This window comes from Lissotriton helveticus, chromosome 11, assembly GCF_964261635.1.
Source record: "Lissotriton helveticus chromosome 11, aLisHel1.1, whole genome shotgun sequence".
Lineage (NCBI taxonomy): Eukaryota > Metazoa > Chordata > Amphibia > Caudata > Salamandridae > Lissotriton > Lissotriton helveticus.
The window spans coordinates 619,089,502-619,110,064 of NC_136072.1; positions in this window are offsets into that span (position 1 = coordinate 619,089,502).

Below are 20,563 nucleotides of genomic sequence, written 5' to 3' on the forward strand. Positions count from 1 at the left end.
CCATTCCAAAAACCCATACAATCCATGAAAGCCCAAAAAAAATGCAAAAATACAAGCAAATGCATAGCGACTCCTTTCCACTTCAGTAGACACCAGATACCATAGAAAACCCAAAAATCCGTAATGGCGAAAAATAAACGCTCCAAGAAAATGTAAAAACCCAAAAAATTGTGTGCAAAAATAAGAGTATATAATACTCGTTACACAGCTGTGATCAAAAAAGAAGGGAGTCCTCCAAAACAGCGAAACGCGACGATAACCTAGAAAAAATAAATAACATACCCACCCACATAAAAACACCCATACATATATAAAAACACATATTTATACATCAAACATATTATCTTAGTAACATTTAAACATATTACCTCACCTCACACACCTACAACAAAAACGCGGTAAAAATCCAATATCGTACACTCTACCTAACACCGAACACACAATCTTCTCTAATTAACTCTACCTACATAAACATAAACACAGCACACATACACTAGCAATAAGTTCAGAAACTTATAAAACACAATTAAAACAAACTTACCCTCTCTAACGCGAAGCAGCACCCAACCGCGATCTGTTGAAGCACCAAATACGCCTAAGTAACATTACGCGGTTAAAAAGTAGTCCCTGTATACAGCTAAATGCTTTTTAATTTCTATATTCCAACACTTTAAAAAATACACAGAGTATTATATTAAGTGTAAATATTTTTTTAAAGTGTATAAAATTATTTCATAAATATTCATAAGTTAGAAATAATTATTCAACTGTTATGTTATAGTTAAAAAATTAATTTTTGATTTATAAATACATTTAGTAAATAATGTTAATGTAAAAATAAATTGCATATATAAGTTTGTTACAAGAAATGTTTTTTTTAAATTTGCAAATATTATGTAAAACATTATGTATGTATATAATAAATGTTTTTGGTGTTTATGTATTTAAAAATGAATATTATAAATATGTTCAATATTCATAATAATTATTTCCAAAAATATAACATGACTTGGTAATAAACAAAAATGTTACAATTACAAAAAAATGTACATAATTTGCAATCACAATAAATTCAATGTGTATCTGAAAAAATATTTTGTTATTAAATAAAAAGTACATATTACCAATTTGTTTCAGAAACTATTTAAATGTTAATATACGTAAAAGATAAAAAAATTATGTTAATATAATTTATGTGTTAAAAACATATACATGTACTTCATATTTTTGTTATGTTAATAAAAACATTGAATGAAATTTTTTGATTATAAATAAAAAATGATTCTCTACTTACAAATAAATTTGTATATGTGAATAAACAATTTTTCATTTATGGCATTTAACCCTGTCTATGTTTCCTTCTTTATTATTGTATATAAATATTATTTGCATATTAAATAATCTATTAAAAAATACCTTATACATTTAAATATGTTTAAACATTTATTAATATTTAAAGTCCTACAATACCAATAATTGTTTTAATGTATATTAATTCAAATATTTTATATAAAATATATGAAAAAGTAACTAATTTAATAGACATTTAAATTGACCATATTTTTACCCTGTATCCCTCTAACCTAAAACCCTAAACTGACCCAAAGCCCTAAAAACACCCCTTTACCCACAAACTAAAAACTGACCCAGAACCCACAAAATACCCCTTTACCCACTAACTGAAAACTGACCCTGACCCCTAACAATAACCCTTTACCCACTAACTGAAAACTGACCCTGACCCCTAAAAATACCCCTTTACCCACTAACTGAAAACTGACCCTGACCCCTAAAAATACCCCTTTACCCAAAAACTGAAAACTGACCCTGACCTCTAAAAATACCCCTTTTCCCACAAACTGAAAACTAACCCTGCAACCAAAAAAATACCCTTTACCCAAATACTGAAAACTGACCCTTAACCCTAAAAATAGCCCTTAACCCACTAACTGAAAACTGACCCTGACCCCTAAAAATACCCCTTTACCCACTAACTGAAAACTGACCCTGACCCCTACAAATACCCCTTACCCACTAACTAAAAACTGACCCTGACCTCTAAAAATACCCCTTTACCCACAAACTGAAAACTAACCCTGCAACCAAAGAAAGACCCTTTACCCAAATACTGAAAACTGACCCTTAACCCTAAAAATAACCCTTTACCCACTAACTGAAAACTGACCCTAACCCCTAAAAATACCCCTTTACCCACTAACTGAAAACTGACACTGACCCCTACTAATACCCCTTTACCCACTAACTGAAAACTGACCCTAACCCCTAAAAATACCCCTTTACCCAAAAACTGAAAACTGACCCTGACCTCTAAAAATACCCCTTTACCCACAAACTGAAAACTGACCCTGCAACCAAAAAAATACCCTTTACCCAAATACTGAAAACTGACCCTTAACCCTAAAAATACCCCTTTACCCACTAACTGAAAACTGACCCTGACCCCTAAAAATACCCCTTTACCCACTAACTGAAAACTGACCCTGACCCCTACAAATACCCCTTTACCCACTAACTGAAAACTGACCCTCACCCCTACAAATACCCCTTTACCCAAAAACTGAAAACTGACCCTGACCCCTAAAAACACCTTTATCCACAAACTGAAAACTGACTCTGAAAGAAAAAAATTACCCTTTACCCAAATACTGAAAACTGACCCTGAACCCTACAAATACCCCTTTACCCACTAACTGAAAACTGACCCTGACCCCTAAAAATACCCCTTTACAACTGACTCTGCACACAACATATACCCCTTAATAACCAAACAGAAAAGTAACCCAGAAGACTAAACCAACCTCTTTCCCCAAATACAAAATAATATATATATGAGAATATCTATAATTATATATATATATGTTATATTTATCTTTATATATCTAATTATAAATATATTATATATATGTAATTAAATGTAATTAGACAATTATATTTCATATATATATATTTTATATTTAATTATTATAATATTAGTTATATCTATTTATATCTATATAATTAACATATTTTAAGTCTTTAACAATTATTTCATTATGAATACCAATTAATTAATTAACATATGTCATTACTTATAATTAATTAACTTCCCACCCTATACCCCTATTAACACACAACCCACTACATAACATAAAAATGTGATATGTAACATAATTTACTATAATAGCATTAATGTTAATAAATTTACAATTACATAAAATATAATTTACATATTTAATTTATTTTACAAATATTTAATTATTCATAACAATTAACTAATTAACATAATTAATTACTTACAATTAAATTACTTCCCACCCTATTCCCCTATAATCCCACAACCCACTACATATCCTAAAAAAGTTTGATTTTACATATTCAACAATAATTCCATTTATTTAAATAAATTAACAATTAAATTATATATAATTAACATATTTTTGATAAATAACAAGTATTTACTTATTCTTACCAATTAATTAATTAACAGATTTAATTACTTACTATTAAATTACTTCCCACCCTAATCCCCTATAATCCCACAACCGGCTACATGAAAAAAATTATTTAAATAAGCATAATTCTCAAATAAGCTATTAAAATAACATATTTACCAATTACATATTATATATTTAATTAAATAGTAATTTAACAATTAATTACATATTAATACTAATAATTATATTTACATATTTAATTAATTAATACCAATTAATATATTTACATATTTAATTAATTAATACCAATTAATATATTTACATAATTAATTAATTATATTTAAAATACTTCCCACCCTATTCCCCTAAAAACCCACTACCCGCTCCTAGAAATTATTATAGTTATATATATATTATAGTAATATAAATTTTTTTAAATTTATTAATTATTTTTAACATTAATTCTATATAAATAAATAAATAAAATTAATACATTTTAACACAAAATGCTATTATAAAACATTAAAACAATGTACATTGAACTATTACATATTATATATATACATATTAAAATTCGATATCATGAGAGTCGATATTGTGACAGTCGATAACACAACTTTCGATATTTTTAAACTAATAAACATATCGATATTTTTTACTGACGATATTACTTACTCGATATTTTTTATGTCGATATTTTTTACATACATAACAATCGATAAAAAAAAAATCGATATTACTTACCTCGATATTAATGCCATCTCGATATTCTCTAGTCGATATTATGTCCAGTCGAAATAAATGACTCGATATTAAGACTGTACACCATTGAATTTGCTTCTAAGTCCTTAGTAAATTAGTACTACAGGTTTCCAGGGTCTGTAAATGAAATGCTACTAGTGAACCTGCAACACTGATGGTCCAACCCACTTAAATAGCCTATTAAAATATGACCAAGGCCTCACATTGCCTGTGTGGGCAGTTTTAAACTACCATTTTGACCTAGAAATGTAAATCTTTTGCCAGGACTAAATCTTTCTTTTAAATACATGTGCCTCCCCTAGGGTAGGCCCTATGCAGCCCATAGGGCAAGGTGTGCTGTGTTTAAAAGGTTGGACCTGCACATTTAAGTTGTACATGTCGTGGTAGTGAAAGACTCTCAGATTTGTATTTCACTACTGCGAGGCCTACCTCTCTCATTGGATAACAATGGGGTTACCTAATTATATTTAATACATTATATCTTGTGATTGATAGCAGTAGGAAAGTCATGTCTGGTGTCTGATAAATTGTACTTTTAAACCCTCTTTAATTTTAAAGTCAGATTTTAAGTCTCAATTCTGAAATTGCCACTTTCAGAAAGTTCGCATTTTCTAGTCCTATCCATTTGGTGCCTGCAGTCTGCTCCTGGGTCATATGACTAGGTTGACATGACAGTTGGCTTTTATTTATTCCCCCCAGACAGCATTACAATAGAAGGTCTGAATGTTGAAAGGTGGATGGCAGGATAGGGAGGGGGAGTTGCAACCTACCACACTTGCACTTCAAAGGAGTTGCCTCAGCACACTCACTAAGGGCTTCACCCTAGTCGATTGTTATCCTAGCCAACCATTGGCCACGGCAAGGAGAAAGGAAATTCCAGACACACATGTGGGGGGAACGCTAGAAGCTTCTCCCACTTTTTTTTATAAAATCCTTTATTTATACTTTTTTTTTAAACTTAGTACAGTTGCGTTGTTAAAGGTATCAAGGACATTGAGAGTACAGCTCTACATATTTCGACAGCCTCACATAATACAGGAGTTGTACATGGATACGAAGAAATTTTTATACATCAATAATCAGTAGTAGCTTATAATGGCAGTATCTGCATCACCGTAAATTATCATAGTAATCCATGCGTCAGCAATATCCTTCATCATTCAGTTTAACAAGCCTAAAACATAGTTCCTTTTACTGCTCATAGGACGACCCAACACGATCATGACTTGCAAAATACCAAAGCCCGGTATTCCCACACCTTTCCATGCCATGTAAAGAGTATCATTGTACCTCAGTGAAAATTGTTATCCGTGAATAATGAATCAGTGACCCCCATCCCTTTCTTCCATGACAGTTTCCACTGCCTCTCTACTTTCGTCATCTGAGGAATCTGCAGTAGCCGTTAGATACCCTCTCAAAGTATCCCATATGTCCTTGGCCCTATTGCATAGCGGCTGTGTTTCTGCATATACAGTTTTCTGGTCTTGGCAATAAATAAGATCATTCAGCCAGTCCTTAAATTTCGGGGCTCTTCCCCTCCCCCACCGGCATGCAACCCTTCGTTTCGCCATCAAGAGTACTATGTCAACAAACTTTCTAGTGGTCTTAGTTGTCTGCACTGTGTATCCCAATAGCATAATGAGCGGATTTCTATCAATGGTGTCGCTAAGCATCTCTTGAAGAGCCGTATGAACCTGGGTCCAGTAGTCATATATCACTGGGCAGTCCCATGCTAAGTGTAGAAATCCCGCCCCTTCCGCATTACACCGCTCACATCTGTCATTGTCTGCTAATTGGAATCTCATCTTCTTTGCCGGTGTGTAAAACATCCTTTGCAGAAACTTATAATGAATAATTTTAAGTCTACAGCTTGAGGAGATATTGGCAGTGATACCACAGCAATATGCCCATTGTGATTCAGTGATCTCCATGCCAATATCCACACTCCAATTTTTGAGAGCCGTGCTTTCCCTGCTTTCGCATTGCAGCCGAATGCTCCGGTAAAGGTGGGAGACCATATGTCGCCCATCCACAGATGTGAGCATAACCTGCAGTGGCATTACTATGTCTGGCTCATCCGGAAATTGCGGTAAGACACTCCTTAAGCCCTGTTGTAGTCTAACAAAATAGAAGAGTTCTAAAGGCGTAGGTTGAGTGCCCTGGAACATCTGTTCCCGAGTCTTCAACTGCCCATTGACAAAGAGGTCTCCCCAATTGTTCAAGTTTAATCTTCGACACATTGTACGGAAACCTCCTTCCTGCAACAGCGAAAGTCGGGGATGATAAACAAGCGGCAAAGAAGGTGCGTATAACAGGGCAACGGGTAGCATGTGTACGATCCATGTCCATGCATCCACTGTACATGTCACCGTAGTAGTCGGTGTTTCTATAGCATTAACTGGACCATGAATGATACCTTTCAATGGGAGAGGTCGCGCTATCCAATCCTCTACCGCCAATTGTGGCATGAACGGCGTGGGTGTAAACCAATGGTAAGCATATTGTGCCTGAGCACTTAGATAATATACCATAAAATCAGGGACATCAAACCCTCCATTGGCATACGGTTGTGTGATGACAGACCATGCTAGTCTCGGCTGCTTGCCACCCCAAAACAATTTCAACAATTCCGAGCGTAAAGTTTTTTTTTTTAAGAAGGACCCGGGTAGTATGGGATATTCTGAAAGAGGTATAAGAAACGAGGCAGGATTACCATTTTTATTAGCCAGGCCCTTCCCGCCATAGATAGGGGCAATGATATCCAACGTGCAATGTCGTCAGTTAATTTAGTGAAAGGGAAGAACTGTGATTTCCTCCAATTTATTTGTATGTCAGACAATCGTCCAAATACTAGGAATTCCCGCAGCAATGGATTAAGGTTAGCTTGAGGATCTGTGACATATAGTGTCAAGTCATCGGCAAATAGCGACACATCAATTTGCCACTGAAAGCATTTAAATGCGCTCCGTTTGTGCAGCTGCCGTATACGACATGCCAGGGGTTCAATCGCAATTGCGAACAGTAAAGGGGATAAGGGGCACCCCTGTCTGGTACCTCTTGTGATTGAGATCGAGGCCGATAGTTCGCCGTTATAAGTACTCTCGCCGTGGGATCGGTATAGAGCAGCTTGACCCATGCGAGAAAAGATGTAGGGAGACCCATTCTGTTCAGCACTGCAAAGAGCTAGCACCATTCTACCGAATCAAATGCTTTTGTAGCATCAAGGCACAAAGCAGCTACAGGAAAATCTGGTGCTTTTGTTTGAATCAGAGATAAAAGGGTGTACAGGTTGTGATTAGTGGACCTGCCAGGAACAAACGCTGCCTGGTCCGGAAGCACTATACTAGTCATGAGCAATGATAGCCTGGTCGCAAGAACTTTAGCCAATATCTTTGCATCGCAATTTATAAGTGAGAGTGGCCTGTACGAATCACATTCTGTGGGTTCCTTTCATGGCTTTAAATGAGAAGTAATAACCACCTCCCTCATTGTACCGGGTAGTACACCGACCTCAAGTGATTCCTCGAAAACCTCCTTCAACACAGGAGCCATTGTGTCAATATAACATTTATAAAATTCGGCCGGTAAGCCATCCAGCCCAGTCGCTTTGCCGTTAGCTAAAGACATAATCCCATCCCGTATTTTGTCTATTCTATCGGGGCACTGAGAAATTGTCTATCAGTGTCACTGAGCCAACACAGTGCTACATCATCTAAGAACTCTTCAAACCGTACATCACCCACCTGTTGTGTAGAATATAAGCCACTATAGTGTGTGTGAAACAAATTAAGAATCCCTTTTATGTCTTGGCATGTACTTCCCTCCGGAGTATTTATCTCCAGTATGTGTGTATTATGGCGCGGGTGTCTAGTGACCTCTGTCAGTGCTCCTCCAGACCTCTCTCCCTCACAATATTGCCGTGTGCGCCAGTGTTTGCCCCTAAATTTATCCTCCCTGGCTGCTTCCTCCTCATATTGCGTGAGCTTGTCCCTAAATCCTTTGTGTATGTACCCCGCTGTTTCTTGTATCATCCGTGCTTCCAAGTCTTTCAATTCTCCTTCTAATTTTTTAATGGTGCCTTGGATGTCTCTAAGTAACCCAAAGCTTTTTGAAATGTAATATCCTCTCACCGTCACTTTAAACGCTTCCCAAATGGTTTCCACGCTTCCAACCGATCCCTTATTTTGAGGAAAAAAATCAACAATTTTCTCCCCTAACTCTGTTTTAAACACTTCATCTAGTAATGCCGCTAGTTGCATACACCATGCGGGCTTTGCCCTATTGTATCCTGGTAAACATATTTGTACCAACACTGGACAGTGGTCCGAATAGGACCTCGGCAAGTGGACAGCCCTGCCCAAATAAACACTCAGCCCTCGAGATAGTAGGCAGTAATCTAGTCTAGCCCAAGTGTAAGCATGTGCTGTGAAATGTGTTCCCTCACGAAGCTCAGCATGAACAAAGCGCCAGCTATCTATCAATCGCCCTTGCTCAATTATGCCTTGTAGTGCATCCCTGGCTTGTCTGTTATATTGGGGACAAACCTCAGATCTGTCCAATCCAGGAACCAATGTCACATTGAAATCTCCCCCCCATATAATATGCATTGAGCCTATGCCGAGTATTTTACCCCATAAATTTGTGAAGAATTCAGGAGTATCTATGTTAGGAGCATAACAATTCACTATTGTCACTGTTTCAGTGCCAAGTCTGCCCCACAATAATACGAAACGTCCGTCAGGATCTGTTATATCACCAAACTTCGCAAATGGTACCGATTTTTTAATCAATATAGCGGCACCTCTGGCGTATGCTGAGTATGAAGAAAAACTTCTAACAGTCGCCCATTTACTAGCAAAGGTGTAGGTGGAACGGGGACTCAAATGTGTCTCTTGCAATAACGCAATTTGAATGTGGTGCTGTTCCAAGAATGCCAGTACATTCTTACACTTCCTGGCATCGTTTAAACCCCTTATATTCCAGGACAATACAGATATTTTCGAAGTTCGTTGATCAGCTGTCATCTTAATGCAATAGTTCAATCCACATAAGCAATATATACCTGAACTTCTCTCTTTTCCCTTGAATCTGCATCCACATATGGAGATGCACCTGCATCCGAAGTAGTTCACTTAAAGTGACATATAAAAACCCAGCTGTTGCACATCCCCATCCTCCCACCTCTGTAAACAACAACCATTCAACTGTCCCCCACCCCCCCCCACTGTAGCATCCCAATCATGCCAGCAGAAGATCCCTCCATCCCTCCCTGCCCCCCCCAATTCAACTCAACAACTCGTTGGGGTATGCCCATTGGGGTGCTCTACTAAATGGCGCACTCTAACCCTGCTTTTAACGGAGACCAATAACAGCTTAAAGCAGGGGTGTACGACTTAGAATAACAAAATAACCATTTCAACCCTTCATCACCTGTTTTTTGGTGTATAGCCCCCCAGCAGCCCTTCTAGTCATATTAAGCAAATGTCCATTTATACATTACATTCCCGGTACATCACGGTTATGCCTCTGCCCATCAGGAGACCTCTGGACACATCGGCAACATGGCAAGAGGATATTACATATCCCCACATCCTGTTGTCATTCCACCCCGGACATCGATCCTTCGTCCAAATCATCCTCTCCATTCTGGTCTTTGTTTCGGGTTTTCAGATGCTTTAAGAACTTGTCCACTGATTGCGGTGTGGCATGAAAAGTTTGCTTCCCTTGATATGTTATTCGTAACTTGGCCGGGTATAAAAGTGCATAATCTATCTGTGCAGTTCGGAGCTTCTGTTTCACTTGGACAAATTTGCGGCGTTCTTCCTGTACTTTGGCTGTGAAGTCCGGGAAGATCTGAACAGACATCCCATCATAGCTAAGTTGCTTTTTCTCTCTCGCCACCTTAAGGACAACATCTCAATCCCAGTAAATGAGCAGCATAGCCACAATAGGTCTCGGTGGCAGTCCGGGTTTTGGTCGCGGTCCCAGTGTTCTGTGTGCTCTCTCAACTATAAATTGCGCTGATAGATCACCCTCCGTAGTAAGCGCTGTCAGCATCTTCTCAACATAGGTCTCTAAGCGGCCAGTGTTGGTGCTCGCCGGAATATTCAGAATGCGAATGTTATTCCGTCTGCTGCGAGCTTCCATATCCTCATTCTTTGCATCAATTATGCGCATACGTTTATCCATTTGGGTGACCGCTTTTTTAAGTTGTTCAGTGACATCTTCGGTGTCAGAAATGCATTGCTCCGCCTCCTTCAATTGACCCTCATGCCCATCCAATTTATGCGCTATATTATCCATGCGAGTTTGGAGCGTGTCCACTTTTTCTCCAAGCGTAGCAAACCCTTGTCGCATCTCGTGAGGATGGTGCGCAAATCCAAATCAGGTGGTGACGTCGGTGTGCCCGACATGTCCTTTAGTCGTTCCTCATCCACCTAGGGCGTTTTTTTGCTCAGTCTCTTATTGTCAAAGGTAATACGTGGCTGCCTGGGGTCCGGTCTGCCCATTACGCCCTGCTCACTGAGCGTATGCCTGGTGATAACTGCTTCAATATTTGCAATGCGTGCTATAGAACTTAAGCCTACCACCACCAAAAAAAGAGCTTGAGAAGTGTCCTTTTGTACAGTGTAATCGTAATGGTACCGTTCCTAAACCGCTCTACAAGTCGTTGAATCCCAGTCTCAAATACAGCGTGTTCCAGTGCTGCATCTGTTTCAGTATAACAGTCTCCCCAAAACGAACAAAGCAGGGTGGTTAATTATATCATAAACTCAGCAGCTCCTGCCCTATGCTTCGGTGCGTCCTTTCCTAGGGGTTTACAGTAGAGCAGTCGAGTCTGCACATCACACTCATCCTTCAGTAGGTCCCACCTGTGTATAGCAACGCAACCAGAGGATCCGTTTACTCTAACGCGCTCTCAATGCCGCCGCCATTTTGCCATTGTTTTTTTTTGTTTAAATGGAAGTGTCCAGTACACCGCTCTCAGGCACACGAAGCGCATCCACCGGGAATATTATACTTTAGGACGTACCTCCTAGCGGCAGTCCAGCTCCACAGACACTAGCAGTTAGTGCTTCACTGCTATCATTTCTCAATCCTTCTCCTCGCACTCAGAACAAACAGCGCTCTTTGCCAGGATTGTGCTCCCACCTGATGTTATACCTCCGGAATAAATCCAGAGTACTTGCCATTCACATCCACAACTTCCAGTCGCACTATCGGTGGTTGTTCAGCAAGCGGGCCGTGTGCGAATATTATACCCTGAAGGCCATGGCCACCATTTTGTGTCACTCACATCAACATCGCAGTCTCTTACAAATTGTATTTTTCATATCTCTGTTATAGCGAGCAACTCACTGTTGTCTGCCGTGTGCACGTTTCTGCTTTTCCGCTGAATCGATCTAGTTAGCAGCGGTCAGCCCACAGTCTGCGATATCTCCTCTACGGGGCTCGGCCCGCACCCTCCACAGAGACCGCGCTGCTCGCGTACAAGCCGGTGCCTTGCACCAGGTCCAGCCTCCCCGCCCGCAACACCCGCTGTCCGCTACCTGAGGCCGATGTGAAGGTGTCCAGGCAGCTGCCTCTGTAATTGTTCAGGCTGATGTGTCCGCCGGTCCTGAACTCGCCCAGCCGCTATTTTTTAGGTGTCTTTGGGGTGATATGAGTAAGGATAAGTAACGGATCTTGAGTCGGACGGCGGGAGCCTCGCAAGCCGCGGCCATTCCACTCGTGTGCCACCTAGCGCCCCCCAAGCTTCTCCCACTTTAAAGGAGGCACCAGGTATAAAATAGGATCCTCAGACCCTCTTCATTACACTTCTGGACCTGTGGATACTACTGAAGATGAACGCCCTGCTGCTTGAGGCTTGCCTGCATGCTGAAAAGGAAAACTGGCTCTGCACCCTTCATCCCAGGCAGAAGTGACTCCAAGGGTAAGTTGACTGACCTCCTGTGCTGTGCTGCAAGGGCACAACATGTTCCAGAGGCCTCTCTGCAACGCCCAGCTGATCTTCTGCAACTGGACCTGTCTGGAACTGTACATGGACCTGTCTGAGCACTGCTGGTCTCTGCTGGAATGAGGTTCTGATCCCCAAAAGGTACCTCCTCAACCCTTGGTGTGGCATAATTTGAGCTCCTCCTTGAACTCCTTGCGCTACACTTTAGAAGGTAACTATTTCAACAGGACTAATTTGGTCCCTGTCTGTAGCCCAGGTTCCATGGTAATTGTCCTGAAATTGTGGCTTCCACCCAGTCTCGCACAACCAGCTTGCCAAGAGTGGTGCTTTGTGCTTTTAGGCACAATATTTAGCTAAAATCTTTGAAATTGCATATCTCCGGTTCTACTGTTTGAATTCCTTTTGTTTTGGTGTCCAATAATTTCTTAAAATTTCATATTTTTAACTATTTTTTTTTATTGGTTTTGGTTTTTTCTTGTGTTGGGTTTTCACTTTATTACAGTTTGTGTGCTGCATTATTACTTTACACATTGCCATAAGTTAAACCTAACTGCTTTTGCGCCTAGATATCAGAGGTTTAAATGCAGGTTAATTTGTTGACTTTTTGTGTTTCACCCTGACAAGAATTGTAGCTGCTCCAAGGGTAGAGTTTCATCCACTCAACCAACAACCCAATTTCTCGAGTAGGTTAAACACTTTGAATCAAATCATAATACTTTTAAAATGGACATTTGATGTCCCCTAATGACAGGGTGGCTCCTTGTGTCACTTTTTACCCCGCAACAGCTTCTTGTTTGCTTTTGAGGAAGTACAGTAAGAGAAAGAAAAGGAAGGTACAGAAACTGAGCACGGAAATTAAATCCTGCTTGCTTTCTGTACGTTTAATTGTTTGCAATATCCCTGAGACCAGGGGTAGTAAATGCAGTGGCAGGGATGCCTGGAGTTGAATGTGTAAATAAATTGCAGATGCCCACATTTATTTAGGATTCTGGAAACCTTTTCATCAGCCACCTTACAATCCTTGTCTGTTTAGCTCAATCTTTTTCATTTTTCATTCATAACTTTCCTATCTTTCACGCTTCCTTATTTCTCCCTTCTCTGTCTTCCTTTCTCTTCCTCTCGGCCATAACCAGACGATGAAAATGAAGTTCTATTCCATAGCAAGCATTAGCACTGTCACCAGCTCTCCCTTGCCTATGTTTGTTGGTTGCTTCCATTGGCTGTACCGATAGTCAGAATCATTTAAAAAGTCAATAGCAAAGGGGGGGGGGGATGGGGTGTAATTAGATTAGCATTTTTTGTATACTTCCGAATTGGCCCTCCACACTGTGTGTATATGCAACATGTCAGCCATGTTGAAAGTGTAAAAAACTAACAAAGAAGGCCGATGGTAATTTTGCATGGTTCTAAGATGGGTGCTAAGATGATGCCAGATGAAACATTGTGGCTAACTTGGAAATATACAAAATAATATTCCAAGATAGTTGAACGTTTTTTACTTTACTTCCAAGAGGGCTGACAAGTTGTGCTTCCACACAACATCACACCGGGATGGTCATCTTCAAAGTACAGAAAATAAAAGTGCAACATGGGAAACCTCTTTTATTGGCTCTGCCAATACAAGTGCAGATCTTTGCTAATACCCGTGCAGAATTAAAATCATTGGCAAAGAAAATAGTTCCATACAATGGGTGGGGCAGAGAGATATGGGGAGGGAGGGAGGGAGAGGGAGGGAGAGAGAGAGAGAGAGAGAGAGAGAATGAGAGTAAAACAGAGGCAGTTGAGAGGTGGTAGAACTGTCGAGGTAGAGGTAGTTCCTTAGGAGGTGGGGTTACGGAGCAAGCGAGGGGGTGAGAAAGTGATCGAGAACAAGAGAGAGAGGGAGATAGAGAGTGGGCAAGAAGTAACAAACACACTTGGCCATTGAGTGCTACAACTCAAATGGAAAGGAAAATAGGTCTTGATATCAGCAGGGGCATGATAAACTTAACTCAAGAAGCGGGGTGAAACCTAAATGCTCCAGGGATAAACACAATCATCTGGATGAAAGCCATCATATCAGGAGCAGAGAAATGAATAGACAACAAAGTCATCCAATCAGAAGCAAGGGCAGACTAAAACTCACTTTGAACATATGCTAACATATTGTTTACAATGCTGTTGTAGACGGCTAAATCTACGTATACAGGGATCAAGAAAATGATTCCAAGTGCCCACCACCTGCTAACACTAACACAAATTAAGCACCATGGATACCAAACTGCAATTGAAGAAATATACTCATATCCCTTGCTACTACAAATTGACAACCTTGTTTAGAGTACAATCTCGTAACTGTGAGGGCAAGTGGGGTAACCAATCCCAGTTTCTTTTCATTTCTGACAAGTGCAGACTAGACCACTAATGGCCGTGGTGTCCCACATAGTAGAGAAGCAGGGTTTCATTTATCTCTGACAGCAATAAGTGTGGGCAGAGCCTCCTGCAATTGGGAGGATTATGTTGCTTGGACGCCTTGATTTCTCATGTTGGTAGCCTCTTATCTCTCTTGATGAAAACAAAGGCACTCACGTAGTGGGGTAGCAGGTCTGCCTTTATACCTTGGGGTACTGAGAATTGGCAGAGCCTGCCGCAACACAGAAGACTCTAAGCCATATTTATGAGGCCAGTTGCATCGCCTTGCACCACGCAATGTGGTGCAGGTGTGAGGCAACTTAAAAATAAGATTTATGAACCCACGCAAGGTCACTTTGTGTGGCCCTGAGTGGTTTCACAAAAGTAATGCAGTGCAGTACACATCGCTGAGTTGTGTTACTTGGCCCAGGAAAGGTGTTCTGTGGGCGTTGCGTAGGTGTTTCCATACAACTCCAATGGGTTTTGACGGTTGTATGACGTTACAATGCATACTTTTACAACACACACCTTTACAATGCATTCCATTACAACGCATGCCATTACAACGAATTTTTAAAAACCACCTTTACACCGCATTCCATTACAAGGCATACTACCTTTACAATGCATATCATTACAACGCATAACATTACAATGCATGTATGGTAAGTATTGGATAGCGTAGGGGTAAAAATTACTATTCTAACTCCAGGGTGTGCAACAGTAGGGTAAGTGTTGGATAGTGTAGGGGTAAAAATTACTATTCTAACTCCAGGGGGTGCAACAGTAGGGTAAGTGTTGGATGGTATTGGTATGCGTTGTAATGGTATGCGTTGTAATGACTGTGTTGTAATGACATGCATTGTAATGGTATACGTTGTAGTGTCATGCATTGTAATGGTTGCGTTGTAATGGCATGCTATGTAATGGATGTTGCGTTGTAAAAGTTTCGTTGTAATGGTAGTGCGTTTTAAAAGTTGCGTTGTAAAGGTTGTTTCCCGTTTTGACACATTCCCTGATTTACTAAAGGTGGTATACCTGGAAATGCGCCAAAAAGATATGCCTTTCCAGGGAATGCTTGATATTACTTCCTCTTTCTATATATGCTGCATTCTGCAGCACACATAGAAAGAGAATGTTGCCTCTCAGGATTGTTTTTGTGCAGGAAGGTGCACCTTCCTGCACAAAAACAATCCTGCATGCAACACAGGCACCCTTGCGGTACCTGCGCCTGCCTTAGGCAGACAAAACGGTGCCAGCACCGCGACAAAGGCAAGATTTCACCATATTCTTTTAAATGTGGTTCATTCCTTCCCTTTCCTTGTAACGTGAAGCAGCAAGGTGACTTACTGCAATGCTTTGCTTTACTTTCCCATAAATATGAGCCATTGGGTCTTGTAGTCCCTCGAAAAAGTGCACCGCTGTCCTTCTGTGGCCCCCCGAAGGCTCACACATTTTTCATTTAAATGTAGGGCTTTACTTAATATTTCTATTTTTTTTTTACTTGAAGTTAAAAGATACAATTATAAAACTCTTATATACACATTGAATAAAGATAATCTGGTGCATAGTCTTTTTATGAGTGCATTCTCAATTCTTTGCTGGTTTTGACCACAAATGTGGGACTTGTCAAAGTAATTGGATAACAGTCAACTTTAACTGGAGACACGAAAGGAAGGCGAAAGCGATAATACATCTCCCTTCATCCATCCTAATAGAGTAGGGAGCACAAAGGTTGTTTATTGAACTTAGATGTTTTCTCCATTTCAGCACTGTAGCTTGAACCCAAAAGAGTACAAGACTTGCCTCGGGGAAACACAGATCGCATTTGTGATAATTGACCAACCAGTCAGCCTGAACAAGTGCAGGCTTGAACACTGCAATTGTCATACTGATTGGAGAGTCAGACTTAAGACTGAAGAGCTCAAAATGGAGATGTCGAAAACGAATTGTTAAATGTGCCTTTTATTTTGTGAGTGGGATAAAGTGCTTGTATTTTTTTAAACATTAAAAATACTTTGAAGTGGTAGCGACCGAAAAGTGTCCATTATCGTCCATATTATTTTGTTAAGTGTTAAATTAGCAAATTAGTGTTCAGAATCTGTATTGCTTGTGAAGACATGTTTTAACCAAGCAATGATTTTCCTGGCGATGGAAGCAGTAATTGAGCCAAAACTCCAAGGTGGTATAAAGCATAAAGGTATAGATGCATCAACAGTGCCATTTGCGATTCCTAATTAGCGAAAAACAAGGATTCGCTAATAAGGAATAGCAAAAGGCTATGCATGTAGAAATCGCAAAAATACTAGCGATTTCTAAACATTCCTCAATTGCGACTCGCAAATAGCGAGTCGCAATTAAGGAATACCTCCCCGTTCATTCCTATGGGCCTAGAGGCCCATAGGAATGAATGGGAAGACATTCTCAATTTGCGATTCTCAATTAGAGAATCGCAAATTGAGAATGCAATTTCAAGGGTGCCAGGGTGTCAAAAGGACACCCTGTTGCACCCCTGAAATCTGCATATGAGAACATCTTGCACACACACACATGCCCCAAGGGCATGTGTGTGTGTAAAATGGAACTTTGAAAAATGCACTTTAGTGCATTTTTCTACGTTTTTGCAAATTACCATGAAGTTCAACTTCATGGTAATTTGCTCCCCCTAATAGCGAAATTGCATTTTTTTTTACTTTAATGCATTGCATTTAAGGAATCTCAATTTGAGATTCCTTAAATGCAATCGCAATTTTTGTATTTGGGATGATGCATCCCAAATGCAAAAATACTGGCCGCAAAGGGCCAGATTCTGAGAATCTGCCCCTTTGCGATCGGTTTTTCCTTTGATGCATCTATACCAAAGTCCTAAAGAGACAGATTTATCAGGACTTTGCTCCACCGCAAACTCTACGGAAAGAGGCGCAAAGCAGCACAAAGTCTGGTTAGGGTAATTCAAGTCAAGTCAAGTCAAAGAACTTTATTCGAATGTTCATAGTAACATCCATAAAAGTACATTTCAATAAATTTACAGTTAACACATAAAATTCATGTATTACTAGAAGTCACTTGAAGTAAAAAGATCACAGACAGAATATTCAGTAAAAATTTATAAATATATATAATTATATTAGTGTAAAAATATTTCTCTCGGCACAACGCAATTATCCCTCCATACTTGCCCTAAATTTGATTGCAAGTTTTAAAAAGCTACATACAAATAAAGTGCAGTCACAGCTTAGTAATTGGAGGTAATAAAGTGCTGGGCGGATTTGTACAAAATTCAATTGTTTGAGGATTGGTTTTAAATATAACTTGCTTGGTACAAGGTAAAATGGGCAGATAAATAAAAAGTGTGCCAGATCGTGCGGAGACTTTTCGTTGCAGCCGCAAGGTGGCAACACTTGGCCTCGATGGGCCCCCCTCGGTATGGCCAATAAAAGATGGAATAGATCAAGGCGAAACCTCGAAAGCAAAAAGCAATCAAAACCTGACTGGGGCCATGACAGGTACGGTTCCATTTGTAAACAGGTTTTTAATAACACATGTTTACGGACACTGTCTTTTTTTAATTCGGCCTCCTCCCGGGCTATATACCTAGAAGCTATGAAGGTCTTCTTCACAAAAATAACATCACATTTAGTAATAAGCTCTGGGGTTGCAAAAAGGTCAGGACGCACTAGATCAGATAAACATTTGCTGATATATCTGAGCCAGGGGACTTTGAGACCATTTTCCCATGTTAGTGCTTCTTTCAGGGTTTGTTGAGTGAGGGGTATTTCAGTATTTGTCCAACAGTTCAGCCAACAAAGTATGGGATTTACGGCTATTCTGTCGCTCAAATAGGGCATACCTAATTCTTCATGGACAGAAAAGTTGCCTGTGCCCCTTGGGACCCTCAAAACCTGTTTTAAAAAGCTGTTTTCTGCAACTTCTAGCCCTCTAGGAGAAGTAAACCCCCATAGCTCACTTCCATAACATGCAATAGATAAGCTTTTTGCTTGGTAAAGTTGGAGCAGTGCAGCCACCGGGCTATTACCCATATTTCTTGCGAAATCATGTATGGCTGCATTGGCCCTGATTACCTCGCCCGTTTTCCTCTGTACTGCAGGTCCCCAGTTCAGCTGGTGGTCAAAAAGGACACCCAGATAAGAGAATGTCTTGGCCACAGGGATTTTATCCCCGTTAACATTAAAAGAATTTGGCTTTTTATTCCCCAAGCCTACCTTCATGACATAGGATTTTGAGTTGTTAATACTCAGATCCCGTGACTTCATAAAGTCATGAAACGCTTTTAACAGAGTTTATAGGCCTGTTGCAGTCCTGGATATCAGGACTGCATCGTCCGCATAAAGCAGTACCGGCAGTCCTTTCCGACCAACATAGGGGTAATCAACTCCCGTGCCCAAAAGACACTCCTCTAGATCGTTAATGTACAGGTTGAAAAGGAATGGGGCTAAAATACACCCTTGGCGAACACCCCGGTGTATTCCCATGTCCCTTGTTACTTTTAGGTCTTGTGTATATCTGACATTTGCTCTTGTGTTAGAGTGCATGTCGGCTAATAGGTTAATTAAGTTTTGTTCTATACCCATTTTGGCCAAGACATCCCATAGTCTGCCTCGATCCACACAGTCGAAAGCCGACGATAGATCCATAAATGCCATATGGATTGTGCCTTCCCTGGCCAAGGTATATTTCCCCATGATCATATACAGGTTCAGACACTGGGTAATCGTTGAATGACCAGGCCTGAATCCGTATTGAATTGGGGAAATTACGTTATTTTCATCTGCCCAGGCTGTTAGTCTGTTTAAAATTACACCCCCTACTACTTTAGCTACAGAATTAATTAAAGATATAGGTCTGTAGCAAGGTGGGCTACTGCGATCTCCTTTTTTGAATACGGGTACTATAGTAGAAATTCCCCACGATTTGGGGCAACCAGAAGCTGCCGCCGCATTAATTACTGCGGTAAGGACTGGGGCCCATAGTGTTGGACAAGATTTAAAGAGATCTGGGGGGAGGCCATCAGGCCCAGGGGCCTTATTACAGGTTAGGCCTTGAATTCCTTTTTCAACCTCGTTTATTGAAAAATGCAAAAAAATCTCCATAGGAGTAATAGAATTATACGCTGCCTGTGGCTTATCACTTTTAAAAATAGTGCTAAAATGGGTGACCCATTCTTCCTCTAGAATATTTGTGCCGAGGGCCATATTACTTGGGTCATCAAACAAAGGTTTATTGATGATTTCCCAGAACCTTGCGCTATTACCCAGGATATTGGGATCTAAGAGGGACTCCCAGGTGCTTACCTTTACCTCTCTTTTTCCGTGTTGCAATAGTTTTTTTATAATGTACTCGCATGGCCTTAATACAGGCCGGGTCTCTGGGTCTAGCTTTTAGGGCCATCTTAAGATCTCTGTTGGCTTTGGTGCAAGAATGATCGAACCATTTTGGGTTCTTTCCAGCATGCCCATTTGCTGGAACCATCAGCAAGGACCCTACTTTATCTACGATCCCCTCAAAAGCAGCCAAAGTTTGACCGGGAGATGATGTGGGTGACACACAAATTGAAAGATCAGAGCTGCAAAGGTTATTTATCGAGTTATATAAATTATCACAGTCCACCATTGTCCATTTTAGGCCGCGTTTTCCATTTATGCAGTTCGTAGTTCCCCGGCCTTCTCTGCGCTTTCGCAGGTCAAAAATGCCGCCACCCAAGACGATGGAAATCGGGTTATGATCACTGTGGGCATTTAATTGAATGCAGAAATCCGAGGCAAAGTTAGCAAGGTCCATAGATAATAGAATATGGTCTATATACGAGCCATTTGTATTACCTTTATATGTGGGAACTTGAAAGAGTGTATGCTCCGCCGTCTCAGACATAGCTGCAATTAAATTGTTTTTATGCATCAAGTTGTTAAGCTGAGTTCCGCGCCTAGAGTGGTCAAAGTGAAAACCATTTATGCTGGTGCACCCTAGATGACCCATGGGCGTCTCTCCTGGATTCCCACAG